Source organism: Myotis davidii, unplaced genomic scaffold (assembly GCF_000327345.1).
Source record: "Myotis davidii unplaced genomic scaffold, ASM32734v1 scaffold79, whole genome shotgun sequence".
Lineage (NCBI taxonomy): Eukaryota > Metazoa > Chordata > Mammalia > Chiroptera > Vespertilionidae > Myotis > Myotis davidii.
The window spans coordinates 2,030,499-2,042,959 of record NW_006294339.1 but is presented as its reverse complement, the minus strand read 5'-3'; the positions used below and the strand labels follow the sequence as shown (position 1 = coordinate 2,042,959).

Sequence of the window (12,461 nt, the reverse complement as noted above, 5' to 3'; positions counted from 1 at the left end):
TCCCTGCGCGGGTCCGGCTTCCTACGAACCGGCCTCCAGGGCTCCAGCCTCGGCTCTACGGAACGCGCGGCTTTTTCAAAGTTCCGCACAGCTCCAGGCCTAGCCGCGCTCCTTTACTTGCTCGTTTCTTTCTTTCTTTTTTTTTTTTTTTTGAATGAATGGGCTCCCCGGGGCCCCTGATTGGCTGGGCGAGGACCACCCCATGGCCCCCGTGGCCTGAGCGCCCAATCGTGGTGAGGAAGGGTGCGTGGTTTTCGGGGCGCAGTGGGCGCAGGAGCCTTGCCCTGGCCCCGCCTTGGCCACACCCCTACGCTCATCCCGCGGGTAGTAGTTGCAGGCCCGCTGGTGGACGAGCTAAAGCCCGCTGGTTTTCTGCCTCGTCACAGGAAGCCCTTTTGTGGCACCCTCGTTAGCCGACCTGGATCTCCAGTCAGACGAGTCATGGTCAACCACACAACTAATGGGTCTTGGCTGCCTGTCACTACTTGAGCCAGTTAAGCAGAGACAGGGTTGGATCATATATGCGCCTTTCTTCCAATAATGTGGGCAGCATGGGTGAGCAGCAGGTCATCCACAAAAATCTGCTCTCCCCTTCCCAGAGCCAACTGCTTATATTGGGTAGGAGGCAAAGATTACATGGGAGAGAAAGAATTCCAGGCATGGGAAAGGAGGCGAGGTATAATGGTTACAGGTTACAGGCAATGAGGGCTGGGTGGGAGGTGGGGGGTGTCTCCAGGCACCTCGGGGACAGGCAATAGGGCCTAGGGGCTGCAAAGGGCAGGTGCCTCCAGGACGAGATTGCTGCAGCCAGGAGGTTGTAAATCTTTCCATATTAGTAGGCAGTTCTCGGCAAAGGAGGGTGGACTGCATTCCGATGTTGGCTCCCATGTCCCAGGGTATACAACTCTCAGCCATGTTAGAATGTGCTTCCTCCAATTAGAACAGAACCATCACGATTAACAGAGCACGATTAATATTTCTTATAATTGTAGCTAGTCCCCAATATTCTATTTCTGACCCTAACAGTGGGGCAGACCAGGAAGGAGGGAGCCAGGAGGAAGAGTCTGTTTTCTGGGAGGGACCCGAGGATCCCGAGGCTGCATGTGCACCCCGGCTGTGTTGGTTGCAGGTGATCTTTTCTGAGTTTGGTGTTTGTACATCGGGGGCAACTGCTTTGGAAGTTCCTTCTTGGGGTGCACACGGTTCCAGATGTCTGTGGGACTAGAAGCGAGTTAGCAGGCAGTTGCCACGGTGGAGTGTAGTTCCAGGAACAGAAAAACAGGATTTTTAGAAATAGAATCAGGTGGCCATTCATTCTCTGTTACTGGGCGCCTACTGTGGGCAGGCACTCGGGCACTTGGAGAACAGGCCCACCTTACTGGCCAGGGGAACAGGATCTGTGGGAGGAAAGCGATGGGTGGACAGACCCTTAGCGTGGGGGGGGGCATAGAGGGAACACCTGGACAGGCACCATCTGTTTAGTCCCCAAGGTTTTATTTTGTTTTTTAAATCCTCACCGGAGAACATGTTCATTGATTTTTAGAGAGAGGGGCTCGGGGGTGAGGAGAGAGAAACATCAATGTGAGAGAGGAATATCAATCAGTTGCCTCCCTAACTTGCCCCAGCCGGAGATAGAACCTGCAATCTAGGTATGTGTGCTGACAGGGAATTGAACCCATGGCTTTCTGGTGTATGGAATGATGCTACAACCTACTGAGCACACCGGCCAGGGCAAGGTTTTTGTTTGTTTGTTTATTTTTAAACTGGGTTTGCCAGTCAGCCACTGGGTTCATTTTCTCAGACCCAACCCAGAGTTGGCTGTGTGACTAGGGCACATCTTTTCCTCCTGCCTCAGTTTCCTTACCTGAACACTTGGACTAATGATTCCTGCTCTTTTGTTTTGTTTTGTTTTTTAATATATATTTTTAGATTGGTTTCAGAGAGGAAGGGAGAGGGAGAAAGAGATGGAAACATCAATGATGAGAGAGTCATTGATCCCCTGCACGACCCCCACAGGGGACCGAGCCCACAACCTGGGCATATGCCCTGACCGGGAATCGAACAGTGACCTCCTGGTTCAGAGGTCGACTGAGCCACGCCAGCTGGGCTCCTGCTCTGGTTTTGAGGACCAGGTCTAGTAATGTAATTGGAAGTAATGAGACTAACTCACTGACCATTAGCTGTGTGCCAACTACTATGGCTGTGCTTATATAAACTCCTTTAATCTTCAGAATAGTCCTATTTTAAAGACTCTACTAACAGAGGTACTGAGAGATGAATTTACTTGCCCCACAGCTATTGAGTTACCAAGTAGGAGCTTACATTTAAGCATCTGACTCCAGGGTCCTTAGACTAATCGTGACTCGACCATTACCCAGTGCTACTGAAGTTATGAATATGGCTGAGCTGGGGTAAAATATTATGAGTCTCATTGTGGGGAGTTGTTCTCTGTGGTCCCTTTACAGCAGGAGTGCTGAGGATGAGGCAAAGAAATGAAAACTACATTTCTGACCATGGCCAGGTGGCTCAGTTGGTTGGAGCATCCTCCTGTACACCACAAAGCTTTGGTTTCAATTCCCCATCAGGGCACATACAAAGGTTTTGGGTTCAACCCTTGGGTTGAGGCGAGTATGGGAGGCAACCAATCAATGTTTCTCGCTCTCCCTTCCTCTTTCTCTCTAAAATAAATCAATAAAAGCATATCCTCCATTGAAGATTAAAAAAAAATACCTGAATAGTCCTGGTCCAGTGTTGGTTGAGCATTGTCCCATGAACCGAAAGGTGGCCAGTTTGATTCCCAGTCAGGCCACGTGCCCAGATTGCAGGTCTGTCCCATGAGTATACAATAGGAGGCAACCAACGGATGTTTCTCACAACAAAGTTTCTCTCTCTCCCTCTCCCTTCCTCTCTCTCTAAAATCAATTAAAACAAACAAACAAACAAACCCCCCCCCCCCCTGTATTTCTGGTCTAGTTATACCTTATCTCCCTGATTCTTTATAATAGCAATCTTCTGAGAGTGGCTGTGAAGAGTAGACCTTTTTCTTATCATCCTGTTTGTAGGTAAGGGTCTGGCTCAGAGAAGTTGAGTGACTTGCCCAAGATCACACAGCAGACAATGACAGAACTTGGTCAAGATGTCCGCCTGCCTCCTAGCTCTGGGGCACTATTTGCTGGGGGAGGGGAGTGGGGTGTGGAAGGATCTAGGAAGGTGACCCAGGTTTTTGAAAGTCATACTCTGAGTGTTGAACCTGTTGCTTTTCATCTTTATGCGAGGCTCTGGGCAAGATGAGTGTGAAGTAGTGGGTGGCTGGGTGGCCCCAGATGGGACCAGGGGAGATCTGATGGCCAATCTGGGTTCCTGGTTTCATCCTGAGATAGATGGGGTGGGGTCATAGGCAGAGAGTGAAGAAAAACAGATGACATTGATATCTTGCAGTGGAAGAAGGGTTGGGGGCTTGGCTGCTAGTACCAAGTATCAGTTCCACACTCTTGTCTTCTCTGAGTTTGTGTCCTCCTTATCTGCTGAGTGGGGGTAGCTGTTCCTCCGTCATAGGTTACACGTGTGAAAAATGTTCACGCAGGGCTGGCAAAGAGAAGGGAATGGATGACTGTTCACACCTCCAAGGCCTTTAGAAAGGGGCCCCTAGGAGCCACAAAAAGCAACCTTGAAGAAAGGAGGTGGGTCCAATTGTTCACAAATGATCTTTCCTCACTTCTTCCTTCCTCATCTGGGGGTTTCCCCCTCATTCTGGGCCACCTGCCCAAGCTGCATTTCTTTGAACTATCCTCCCCTCAAGTCTGTTGGCTTCTCCCTGAGCAGCCTCCCTGCCTTATATATAAATGACCCCTTTCTTTGGCACGTCCACCCTTCCACTCCATGACAGCTGCCCCACCTTTGTACCCTTTGACCTGCAAAATGGGTGTTGCAGTTTGTAAATGAAGTCTGTGAGAGGCAAAAGGAGTTCAAGCTCCCAGAGGGCCAGAATGCAGCCTGTGAATACCATGCACTGGTGGAGGCTGGGGAAGCACAGGAAAGCTTCCTGGAGGAGGAGATAGATAGACCAGGCCTTGAAAGATGGTAACTAATGTCATTCATTCCCTTAGAGCTTACCATTTAACAATAGGTAGTACAGCCCCCATATTATAGAGGAGGAAACTGGGGTTAGAAAGGTGAAATTACTCTCCCAAAGTCACAGAGCTCGTCGGGGTTCGAGGCAGCACTCAAACTAAGGCCTTCTATATCCTCGTCCTCGGCCACCGCAGGTGGGACTCGGCCCTCTGGAGATACGGGACAGAGCTGGCGGGCTGGGGAGAGGAAAGGCTCCCAGAGTGTCAGTTCCCAGCTCAAAGGCCTTCAAAGTGTAGGAAGGGGCTGGAAGCTGGAAGGCCAGGCCCCAGGGGTGGCCCAGCCAGGGGAAGTTGGGTGGGTCCCTGGCTGTGGACGTGGGTCACGTAGGCCAGCTGGCCCCTTGGCCTGTTTCCTGTTGCTCTGTAGTGTCTGGGGGCAGACATGGGGGCTCTGGGCTCTGGCCAGCCCTTTGCTCCCAGAGTAACAACAGTGAACGCTTACTGAGCACTTGCTGTGGGCCGGGCGTTGTGCTGAGATTCTACATGCATCGCCTCAAGCTTCTGGGTTCTATAAAATGGGCAACTCTATGAAGTACCTGCGTTATTCCCATTTTACAAAGGCACGAAGGAGTTAAGTAACCAGTCCCAGCGTGTATGGTTTTTAAGCGAAATTGCCGTGGTGTGAATGCAGGCACCCAGCTATGGAACCTGTGCTGTCTGAGCACTATCCGGTGGCCTCGGGCAAGTCCTTCCAGGCCTGCTTCCCCATCGTGAGATGGCACCCACCCCCCCTCCCCCTCCAGCTCTGGGAAGAATGTGTGTTTCTCTGTGTGGATGGGCTGAGGGGCTGGGTGTATGGTGGGCCGGTTTTGTGCCCAGATCCCTCTCCCTTGCTCTGTCTCCTTCAGGCTGCCTTGTTCTCCCAGCCCCCATCACCCCTCCATCCCAGGTCTAATAAAGAGCAGCCACAGCGAGTTCTCCCATGGCTAAGAGTTCATTAGCTGGGCAAGGCCCGGCTGCAGGAGCGCTGAGGCCTGCTGGGAAGCAGCCTCGTAAATAATTAAAACTCCGCCACAGCTCCCAGCTGGGGCTGCGGCCTCCATCTGCCCTTCAGGGTGCTGCCTGGCCATGGCCCCATCCTCACACCCCTGACACCAGGCCCAGCTTCATCTCCTTTTTGGATGGAGTCATCTGACAGATAGCACTGCTCCTCTCTGAACCTCCGTTTCCTCATCTGCCCAGGCAACTCCTCCATTCAGGGTCTTTCTGAGGCCTGTTGTCCACGTCCCTCTAGTCTAGCCCATTCCTGTCTCGTCCTATGAGCCTGTGACACTGTACTGTGACTTTTTTCTCACTCTTGCTTTCCTACTGCTTCTCACCTCCAGGTCTTTGCACGTGCCATTCTATCTGCCTCGAATCCTCTTTCTGCTCCCTCACCTAGCTACCTTCTGGTTGTCACCTTAGAAGATTCATCTTGGGAGTCACCTCCTCTGGGAAGCCCTCCCTGCTGCCCTCTCTCCTCAAAGCTGAGATACAGGAGTCAGAGAGAGGGACTTCGGGGGCCTGTGTTTAAACGACAGCGCAGTGGGCCCTGATCCGACACGCCTGGCTTTCTATGCTGCTGGGTGAGCTTGCGTGTGGTAACAGTCTCTCCCTCCCAGAGACGGTGTGAGGATTCAGTGAGATAGTGTGTCTGGTCAGCACTAGGTAGATGCTCATTGAATGGCAATGAGTGTGCTTGTTCTTAGAGGGAGGGTTTTCCCTGAAGTCTCTAGGTACCTGCTTCCCAGGCGTCTGAAGGCTCCTGCCCCTGGGGCTTGCCTCAGCGGTGGGGTTTCCAGCCACAGTGGAGGTCCCCCAAGGCCATTCAGTCTTGGACCGGGAAGGGAGAAAGGTGTCCGGGAGGGGCTGAGGGAGGAAATGGGTCAAACAGGCCTGGTTGGTTTCAGCAGGGGCAGAGGACGGCTTCCCTCCCCCGTGCTTGTCCCAGAGCTGGTTTCTGTCCTGTCTGGCCTGCGCTCCTTTCTTCCTGGCTGTGCTCAGAAGGGGAAAGCCCCGGCACCCCCACGGCTCTGCCCAGCAGGCGAATTGGGAGCTTCTCTAGCCCCGGGCTTCAGAAGGTGGCTGGACTCAGTCTCAGAGCTAGGGTGTCCTGGGCAGGACTCCAGTCAGAACGGTGTGCTCCCACCTCCTACCCCCTGCAGCACCCACCGCACCCCTGCCCTCCCTCTTCCCTCTGGATCAGGGAACAAGGAGTTCCCAGGCAACAGAAAGGGCTTTGGGGGACTGCAGGTGCCTGCCCTGGGTTGCTGGGAACTCATCTAAAGTCATAATGTTAGTTGTAATAAGGGTTAATGTTTGCTGCTAGGGGCTTTCTCATACCAGACCCCTTCACAGGTCCCGGAAGCTCCAAAGCTCACTTGTCCCGGGCAGTTTGGCTGCTCAGTGGCGGGACTGGGCCAAGCCTGTCTGCAGGCAAAGTCTGGTGCTGGTGAAAGAAAGAGACACACATTCCACATCCCGGTCACAGCAGTGCGAGTGGTGCATGGCACGAGCTGTGGCCCTTCCTTTCCAGGCGCACCAGGTGTCCCCCTTAGCCAGCCCCACCAGTGGCTCCCTCTGAGCAGCTCTGGCCCCTGCATGCCCTCAAGCATCTTTAATCACCAGCCTCGCTCATCCTGCCTCTCCCAAGCTGCTGTATGTCATGGACCCCAGGCATAGCCTAGCAGCCAGAGCGGCTCAGAAGGGGCGACCGTGAGCTCCCCATCCAGTCTGACCTCTGCGTCCCTAGCAGGGCCTCACCCCGATGCCTGCAAACTGGCCGCTTTGGGGGGTGCAGAACCCAGATACTATCAGGTCCCTCAGAATGCCCTCTGGTGACTGAGAGGTCAACCTGCAAGCCAGAGCCATGGGGCTTCCAGGCCACACAGTTCTCAGGACCCCTCACGGCCCCACACACCTGCCCCTTGGAACACGGCAGGACAGACAGCCCACAGCCTCTCTGGGAGTCCACGGGAGTGGTCATGTGGCCACTCGAGTTGCCACAGGGGACTGTTGGCCAGTCACGCTGGAGACTATTTCAGGTCTAGCCCTCTCACCTGGTAGGCCACAGGATGGCCTTTTCCAGCTTGTTCCCAAAGCCATCCTGGGAGGCAGGTGGTGCAGGAGCTCATTATTACCCCATTTTCCTGATGAGGACATTGAGGCCCAGGGAGGGCCCGGGGCTCGCCACGGACCACACGGCTAATTATTGGTAGTGCTGGAGCGGAGGCTCACTTCTGTTTATCTTATTTATTTATTTTTCCAGTGGAAGTAACTTGATGATTATGAGGGTAATTTCATGCTTGTCAGTAAACACACACACATACACACACACACACACACACACACACAATACAGAAAAGCAGAAAGGATGCTAACAGTCACCCCTGGTTACACCGCACGGAAGCAGCACACCCTCCAGAGTCTTTCCTCCGCATGTGAGCTGGTTGTATGAACACATTTATTTTTTAAGCAAAAATAAGGATGTGCTGTGCTAATTCTTCTCTCCCCATGTCATACGTGTCTTTCCGCGCGTCAATAACAGGAGATTTGTATCATTGTTTTAAAGGACTGGGTAGTGTTCTGTTGCATGAATCATTCCATTTAATGCTACCGTCTCCTACTGACAGACGTGTGTTTAGCTGGTTCTGTTTCTCCTATTCCACGCAGTGCTGGGACCAACATCCTTGAACTACATCTTGGTGCGTTTATCTGATTCTTTCCTTAAGATAAATTCTTACCAAAGGGATTGCTGAATTGTGTGCATTTTTCTGAGAAAGCCATATCGCTCTCTTTCAAGGAGACTGTTTTCCCGTCTCACACCACCACCTATTGCCCCAGCTGGTGGCCGGCCCACAGGACTTCCTTCTTCCTTGAGCACAGGGCCACCTTGTCCTGGGTTCACTGGACAGACAAAGTAACCAGATCTCATCTGCACACAGCAAAGCAAAGAGAAAGGACAATTGTGTTCTGGCCCCAAGGACTTCCTACCCCCACTGAAGAAAATAAAAGGGAACAAACTTGGTCTTCGTTCTTAAGATATTCGTAGAATCCGTGCCCTCACAGCATTTTGCGTGTTCTGTCTCTACCCCCGCTTGACCCTGGGCCAGCAGTTCTCCCTCTCTGAACTTCATTTCCCCTTCGCCCACTGGTCCTTGCTCTACCTACATTGCCACCAGCACTCTGAGCAGATTTCTCCTCCCAGGAGCTGGGCTCAGGGCCAGTCCAGGCCTGGGGGTGGGAGCCCCATGGCCCTCACGCTCCTTACAGCCTGGTGAGGGTTGGCAGGAACGTGGGCTGGCTTGGTGGGTGGATTCTGGGCAGGCAGATATGAAGGGTAGCTGGACTTCCTAGGGTCCACTTCCGGAACTCAGCCCTTAGGCCCAGTTTCATTGGGCCACGTCCCTTCTGCCTTCTTCCTGTGCCGTGATTGGGTTGGATGCAGTGGAGTGATGGAGAAAAACGGAGTCAGGTCCTTCAGCCCCGGACGGGCTCGCGGGGACCCTGGTGAAGGTAGTAGATTCCGAGCCTTAGGTCCGCGGTCTGTGGAGTGGGATAATGAGCCCAGCTGTGAAGGTGCGCAGGCTGGCGCAAAGCATTCTGCCCAGATCCTGGTCCTGAAAATAACATCCTCGTCCCCCCTCCCAAGCCTGTGACCCCCGCACAGGGAACAGCTGACTAGAAGGAACGGCAGCAGCTTCCCTCCTCCTCCTCCACCAAGGACACAACAGAGGGCAGCTGCTGAAGTAGCAGGAAAGATGTAGGTCAACTGGCCAGCGGGGAGGACCGGGCCGCCTGGAGCTCAGCCGCTTCTCTGGTTGGGAGGGACTCTAGGAACCATCCGGTCTGCACTGGGAGCCCCAGGGCGGCTGCTTCCCGGGTGGCCTGGGGCAGCTTGTTAGGCAGAGGGAGCCAAGGAGAACTGGCTCACCTGCCAGGCCTGGCATGGTGCGTCATCCAGGAGGGGCCCTGGTTCACCAATGGGTCCAAATTAACATCAGAGAGTTGGCAGCTGATAAGAGGCAGGAAGGCCCCATCAGGCCCAGGTTAAGCTGCTCGCGTGAATAGCTGGAGACCAAGGCTGGGCTTTCCTGGTGGCCGGAATCCAAAGACATTCAGGCCAGTGCTCCCCTCTCCCTCTCCACTTCCTGGACCCCGAGCTGCCATCTGCTGCCCACCTCCCCTCAGAGCCCTCTCAGCCATGTGCCCCTGCTCCTGCGCATGTGCACTGGGTGTGCGTGCTCGAGGAGGGGTGCACCCGGAGGGAGGTGACTTATGGATACACACAGGCGGCAGGGCCAAGGACGTCCTTCCTCCTCCCACACAGGCCGAGGCTGCCCAGCCAAGCCAAAGCCAATGCCCCCCACTGGCTGTTTGTGGTGGGGAATTATTTGTAGCTGGAGAGGCGCCAGCAATCTCTGTTCCCAGCCTGCCCCCCGCCATGCAGCCGCTCCCCACCGAGCCTCAGCTTAAGCCCACTGTCCAGCCCCCACCTAGCAGGCTAGGCTGATACTATCGCCATGGCCCAGACCACCGGCCCACCTCTGCTTCATCTCTACCCGTCTTGGGGTCTCTACGCATGGGAGCCTCCAGGCACCTCCAGGCCTCTTTTGGCCCAATTCTCTGGGATTCTTTTATTTTTCCCTGAGAGCCAGGGTATTCACAGGAGTCCCCCACAGCCAGGCCCCAGGTGGGGGTGGGGTCTAAGGAGCTGCCCCTGTTCCCTGAGGCCAGGAGACCCCGGAGAAAGGAGCAGGGAGCAGGGACTGTGAAGTACAGCCCCTCACATGGGGACATGGCTAAACACGCACACAGAGCCCGAACCAACTCTTTATTACTACATTCACTCTGGAGTTCCGCCTGTTGATTTTTTTTGCTGAGTTTGACCAGGCCAGCAGAGCAGACTTTTTATCAGCTGTGTTTGTGACTCTTTAGTCTCCCTCCCCTGCCCACCCGTCACCCGCAGGCCACAACTGGCTGTTTCTCAAGGGAGCAGAGGGGGCAGGGACCAGTGTGGCCTCCCAGTGCCAGCCGGACCTGGTTTCCCACTGCCAGGGCAATGGAGTCCACTGTCACCTGCATCCTAGCTGTGGGCCGGGGGCAAGTCCCTTGACCCTTAACCCCAGATGTGGGTAGTAAGTAATTTCTGGCCCATATAAACCGTGTTGGGTCCCACGGGGCCAGTCAGTTCTTCCTTCACCAGGACCTGGGCCACACCGGGCCCAGAAGTCTGCCAGCCTGTGGGTACAGCCCCTGGCCCCTGTGCCACTGCTCTCCCAGACCTCTCGCCCTCCCTCTCCTTGGCTTTGGGCCCTCCCACACTTGCATTCTGTGCGGAGTTCTCCCCCTTCCCTGTGTGGGTTCACTGAACCCTGTCGCCATTCTCTCCCACACCCTTGGCTCTCAGCCCCACCAGGAGCCAGGTAGCCTCACCTTGTCCCTGAGCATGTTCCTGCCCCTCATTGGGCTTCAGTCTCCTCACCTGTACGGGGAAGGGGTTAGGATTGGATCAGGAGTTTGAATCACTTTGGGCAGCATTTGAAATGCAGATTCCCTGGCCCCTGTCGACGTCTGACTCCAAACCTCTGTTTACTGTGCAACCAGGAGGGCGCCAAAGATGCGCCCCGCCCGCCACGCCCCCCCGCAAACTCCCTCAGGCCCCCTGCCTCCGGCTGCTCCTGTATGGGTCACCTCATCCAAGAGAGGCCTCCCTGTGACACATAACAGCCAGGCCTCTGACAGGACTGCCTGGGGTCCAGTCCATACTTCAGTATTTCCTAGCTGTGTGACCCGGGGCAAGTTGTTTCATCTCTCTGAGCTCTTGCCTCGTCTGTAAGCTGGAGCCATCAACACCGAACCCTCAAGGTGACCGGAGGACTATGTGAGTTAATTTCCAAAAGGCACGGGGAGCAGTGCCTGGCCCATGGTCAGTGCTCAAGTCAGGGTTAGCGAAGCTTATTTCGCCTTCTGTGAGCCCTCATTTCCTGTCTGTTCTTCAGGAATTCCCTCCCTTGCCATGCTTCTTCACTGCTGGGTAGAATGGGAGGGGCTGGGGCCCCAAAAGGCTCCTTTGTCTCCCCTTCCTCCCTGCGGCTCCGGCCATAACTTACTGTCCTAGTTTAATTAGGAAGAGCCCTTCCAGAGACCTCATTAGGAAATGAGCCCAGAGCCTCTGGGACCTCCAGAAGGGGTGGGGTGCAGGAGGAGGTTGCACTGTGCCTGCCCCTGCTCAGCCCTTGGCCCCGTGTTCACTCACTGACAGGGGACGATACAGATCTGTGACATGGAGTGTGGGCAGCCAGTGCCTCCATCCTCTGTTCCCTGTCCTGCTCCAGCCTTGCCCCCTGGATGGGGTTGGGAAAGTTGAGAGAGGAGGTTTGTCTCTGATTCTGCCCATGGTCCCCAGCCTGGCAAGAACAGACCTTGGGGAGCTTGTGCTGAGTGAATGAATGAACTAGCTATGGCTCTTGGGGCTGGAGCTGCATCCTCATTTCGCCCAAGCAGCCTCCCCAGTATAGGAATTCCCCCAGCAGCCCCAGGGCGGGGGGTGTGGAGGGGTTTCCAACTTCTGCTTGAATACCTCCAGGGACAGGGAGCTCACTAATTGACCAGATAGCCCCTTCTGTCCCTGGACAGCTCTTCCTGTAGAAAATCTGTCTTCCTTTCCATCCTGGATCTGCCTCCTGTGCCCCTCTAGTCCCAGCTCTGTTTCTGGGGCCTCTGCTCACAAAGACTCCCTTCACCCCAAGCCTGCGTAGGGTCCCCTTCCAGCCTGTGACAGCTGACATGCGGTGTGACCCCTCCTCTCTCCACGGCTTCTCAGGGCCTGGGGGCTGCACTCTCGGGTTCTGCAAACGCTGGGTGTCCCTGTAACCCACCTGCTGGGGAAGTGGAGGGTGAAGACCAGGAGTCCTCAAACTTTTTAAACAGGGGGCCAGTTCACTGTCCCTCAGACCGTTGGAGGGCCGGACTATAGTTTTTAAAAAAAACTATGAACAAATTCCTATGCACACTGCACATATCTTATTTTGAAGTAAAAAACAAAACAAAATGGGAACAATTACAATATTTGTATTTGCATGTGGCCCGCGGGCCGTAGCTTGAGGACCCCTGGTGAAGACGGATGTGCCGTGCCTTGAGGTAAAGGTGACACCTCTACAGGCAGCGTGGTCTCCTGGTCAGCAGGGTGGCACTGCCCCGACCCTATGATGACCTGCACACAGGCACTGGGGCTGAGGATGGACCTCTCCTGCCTCTGGCAGCAGTCCACAGCATGGACCTCACCCGGCCGGGCCTTGGGAGTTGTCACAGCCCCGCTCTCCCTCACCTGCAATAGCCACCAAATCCCTA

The 12,461-nt window shown here is 54.8% G+C and overlaps 1 protein-coding gene across 1 annotated transcript in view; it reads left to right on the top strand.

Moving 5' to 3' along the window:
- The window catches only part of LRP8 (LDL receptor related protein 8), a 77,063-nt gene that overhangs the window by 14,970 nt on the left and 49,632 nt on the right, over positions 1-12,461 (top strand). The window lies entirely within an intron of this gene.